The sequence below is a fragment of the Papaver somniferum genome, unplaced genomic scaffold, assembly GCF_003573695.1.
Source record: "Papaver somniferum cultivar HN1 unplaced genomic scaffold, ASM357369v1 unplaced-scaffold_66, whole genome shotgun sequence".
In the NCBI taxonomy this organism is placed as follows: domain Eukaryota; kingdom Viridiplantae; phylum Streptophyta; class Magnoliopsida; order Ranunculales; family Papaveraceae; genus Papaver; species Papaver somniferum.
The window spans coordinates 30,277-35,014 of NW_020649415.1; the positions used below are offsets into that span (position 1 = coordinate 30,277).

A 4,738-nucleotide genomic window follows, 5' to 3' on the forward strand; every position below is an offset into this window, starting at 1 on the left:
TTTTCTATTTTACTTTGAGTCTAAAACGAATCTTCACAAGTCTGAGTGAACGACAACCTTTTACCATTTTCTACAACAACATAAAAACCACATCAATTTTTGGCGCCGCTACCGGGGATTTGTGTTTAGGTTAGGGTTTTAGATTTATTCTAGGTTTTGTTTTTGTTTTTAGTTTTATTCTTCTTGTTCTATTTTTACGTTTTTGGGTATTTGTCTATTTATTGCAGGTTTTGAATCAAAAAGAAATTGGAGACTAAAGACCTTGGGGATTGAAACAAGAGACAAAGTGAAAAGAACTGAAAAGAAGACAATTTGATTTTTGTTTAATTTTTAGGATTTTGTTTATTTTTTCCTTTTTTAGAAAAAACTGTATTAGGGTTTATTTTTAATTTTCGTAATTTTTCTTTTCTTTTTGGACACTTTGGACTTTAAACTTTGGGACATTATTTTAAACCCTACGGAAGGGTAGTTTAAATATAAATTGTGTGCAGAGAAGGACGACGATTACGATATCGCCTCGGCCCCTCGAGTTCGTACATGACATAGGAGTCGTGGCCCGAGTCGACTACAACCGATTCATCCCCCGTCTGGAACGGGAGGTAAGATTCTAAACACCCGCGAATCTCCTGTCAGCGGGTTTACTGTGTTCCTTAGGTTGCATATATGCTGAGGACTTGAAAACGGCTGCTTTAATTTCCTAGTAAAGGGAAAGGACTGGCCATACAAGATAAGGTTTCGGATTTCATCCCCGTTCTCTTCTTGCCCGCCTTAGGAAAACGAAACCAAACGCGAACCTAAGCCTAAAATTTTGACTAGAACGAGACATATAGGGTAACGAGCTTAATAGGAAAGTCGTTCGAAAAATATTGGTTACTCTTTTGAGCATACTTCGAAGTTCATGATGGTTTCTGTGAGTTGAATGCGTGACTGCGCCGCCTTGTAATACCGGTGAGGCCTTGGGTATCAAAGTTCCATCGAGCTTCCCTCGCCTCTATTCAACTTACTTTAATTCGGATTGATTCCAGAGGGGTTTGCTCAGATTGTAACAAGTTCCTTTTCGAAAGAATAGAAGCTGGTCTAGAAACAATCTAAGTGGAGCCATCATGCTTTTTGTTTACTAGAAATCAATAGGTTTGATTTGGTTGAGTCAGCCTTGTTTTGTTATTACATAGAATTCCCCACCTTATTCTTTTGCATGACTGAACGTAAAAGAGACGCTCTAGGTAGATTTGTTAAAGAGAAACCTAATAGTTCTAAGCGTCTTGATTACCTCAATTTAGAAAGCCCGATTCTTGAAGATTCCGTTTTTGAACGTCCATTTGAGGAGAAAATCCCTGATATTCCAATAGTGCCAGAAATGGAAACTTTGAAAGCTTTGTTGAACCCTACTAGGACTACTCGTCCCTCGTGTATCAGGTTATCTGAAACTGAAGCAAATTATGAACTTAAGCCTGGAACCTTACAGTTTCTCCCAATATTTTTAGGGAAAGAAAATGAAAACCCCTATTTCCATGTTAGGGACTTTGAGGAAATTTGTAATACCCTAAAAATTAGAAACCTTGATGATGATGCTTTGAAACTCAGGTTATTCCCCTTTTCCTTGAAAGATAAAGCCAAATCGTGGCTATATAGTTTGGCTTCCGGATCAATTGAAACATATGAACAACTTACATCTGCCTTTTTGAACAAGTTTTTCCCTAGGCACAAAACATCGTCTATTAGGACACAAATCTGCACATTTTCTCAACAGGAGGGAGAATCCTTGTATAGGTATTTGGAAAGGTTCAATGATCTATTAGCCCAATGTCCTCATCATGGTTTAGAAAAGGTTAGGTTAGTTCAGATCCTTTATGAAGGTTTAGATTATCCCACTACAACCACAATATAATCTATGTGTACAAGTGGGTTTGAAAACCAAACAGTTGATGATGCGATGACATATTTGCATGAAATCGCCGAAAAGACCCAACAATGGGAAAGTAATAGGAGAACCCAGAAAACAATTCTTCTAGGCAGAGGAAACATTAATAGGGTAGAAGGAAACTTTGAATCAGATGCCAAAATTGCTGCTATAGCGAAAAGGTTAGAAGATTTAGAAGTGGGTCACACTAGTGGTAGATTAGAGCCTTTTTGGGAATGCCAGAATAATGAAGAGCAAACCAATGCTCTCTATAATAACACTAGATTCGATAACCGTCAGAAGTTTGACCCATATTCAGAAACCTATAATCCTGGTTGGAGAAACCATCCGAACCTTTCGTGGTCTAAGGGCCAGAGTCAAGGTCAGTTTAGTAATTCTAATGCTCCCCCAGGTTTTGGTTCAGATAAGAACTCTTCGAGTCAGTTTCAGAACTCTTTAGAGAATAGAATGACGAGCTTAGAGGAATCTCTTAGTATATTAAGAAAGAGCCAGGATATGTTAGCACAGAGCCAAGACATGTTAGTAAAGAACCAAGTTAGTTTTAAAAAGGAAACCAAGCAGAACTTTCAAACTAATGCTCAAATTCTTGCTAAGTTAGAACTTCAAGTCGGTCAAATAGCTAAGACCTTAAGTGACATAGATAACGGAAGGTTCCCTAGTCAGAATAATCCAAATCCTAGAGGAGTTCATGAAGTAGGTACAAAATCATCACATCAGTTGAATGATGTTAGAATCCTTAGGAGTGGTAGAGTAGTAGACAATCAGGTAACCATGCCCGACAGTGAGCATACTTTAGTTCACCCCTCAGGACCAACCATAGCTGAGGAGACTGATAAAGTTTCTGATGATGTCAATTCGGTTCCTGAGAGGCCCTATTTTATGTCTAGAGCCCCATTTCCACAGCTATCAGTACCAACAAAGAGTGAATCCAACTTTAATGACATAATGGAGGTTTTTAAGAAAGTTACCATAAACCTTCCGTTACTAGAAGCAATTAGGCAACTTCCAGCTTATGCCAAGTTTCTTAAGGATATGCGTCCGCGAAAGCGAAAGCTTAGTGTCCCTAAAAAAGCCTTTTTAGCTAGTCATGTAAGTTCGATCATTCAGAACCCCACAAATCCTAAATATAAAGACCCATTTGCGCCTACCATTGCTTGTACGATAGGAAAACACAGGGTACACAAAGCCTTACTTGACTTAGGAGCCATTGTGAACTTACTCCCATACCATGTGTACTTAAAGTTAGGGCTCGGTGAATTGAAACCTACCAAGATAACATTGCAGTTAGCTGATAGGTCTGTCAAGATTCCTCATGGTGTGATAGAAGATGTTCTTATTGAGGTCGACAAGTTTATTTATCCAGTAGATTTCGTGGTCTTAGATACCCATCTGTCCCTGACCCAGAGAACCAAATACCTGTGATTTTAGGTCGCCCATTTTTAGCTACGTCTAATGCGATCATAAATTGTCGAAATGGTATTATGAATCTATCTTTTGGTAATATTACTATTGAGTTGAATATTTGTAATGTCAATAAGCTACATTCTGAGCTAGATGACACGTGCATTGAAGAGGTGAACATGATAGGAGCCTTAATTCAGGAGTCATTACCAAACCTCATATCGGAAGATCCATTAGAGAGTTGTCTAGCCCACTTTAACATGGATTTCGACGAAGATAACAACATTGAACAAGTGAATGCTATGTTGGATTCTATTCCTATGTTAGATACTGATAAATGAAAAGATAGGTTCGAACCATTACTAGATTTTGAGTCTACCTTAATCCCTTGTTTAGAAGAGCCTCCTAAGTTGGACCCTAAATCTGCATTCTTAGGGCCATCTAAGACTTTGCCTGTGATTATAGCATCCGATCAGGACAGCAGGCCAGAAATCGTGCTTCAAGACAATAAGGAAACTCTAGGGTTGACCATACAGGATATGAAACATATAAGTCCTACAACTAGTATACCTCAAAAGAATTTAGAGGATGAACCACCCCATTATAATTCAGAGAAAGCAATTGACCTTTTTCAGGAACTGATGGTCTAGAAATTAGGAATATTGTGACTAGTCTATTTAGAGACACCCAAAATTCTAAGTTTGGGGGTAGTGATCGTCAATTATCCCCAGTAGAAGTCCCTAACTTGGGACTCGAGCCTAATGCATATGAGGTATCACTTGGGTCTATTCAGACTCCACAGCCTGATCCTCCTGATACTGTTCAGGAGGAAATCCAGATATTAAAGTCTCGTTGTTCGGATGAATCTGTTTTTCAAGACACTCATATGAAGCCAAATTGGGTGCCCCAAATAAATCCAGTTATCTTGCAAGAAACTTTCAATGAGGTTGTGCTCCTTATGTTATTTTTTCTGATCCTGTGCAGTTGTTTCATATTAGTGGCAGTTTTATTTGGTTTTGATGACCCCATTTATTTCGACTACTGATATATGATTTGAAAGGTAACTAGCCATTTTATGAAACTTGATGTCTGGCTGAAGACTTTAAACTTAGCACTTATTGGGAGGTAACCCAATCTCATGCAACACGGTAATATCTTTCTTTAACTATTTTGCTTCAAATGGTAACAGTTTTGTCCTTGTTCATGTTTTTAATTTCATCTTTAGAACATTGAGGACAATGTTAGATTTAAGTTTGGGGGTATGGGAGAAACTTTTTATTTGCATTAATAAACTCCAGAGCCTAGAAATTTATGTTTATTAAGGATCGCACTAACTAATCTAAGTGGATGGAAGCATTTTGGTTGTAGGAGTTGAGGAACCAATCTGATTAGATGGCAACATCTAAAGAGTCTATT

At 38.1% G+C, this 4,738-nt stretch overlaps 1 pseudogene; it reads right to left on the reverse strand.

The window, feature by feature from the left end:
* Positions 1-1,721: 1,721 nt before the first annotated feature.
* LOC113343793 lies at positions 1,722-1,821 on the reverse strand (annotated as a pseudogene).
* Positions 1,822-4,738: the final 2,917 nt, after the last annotated feature.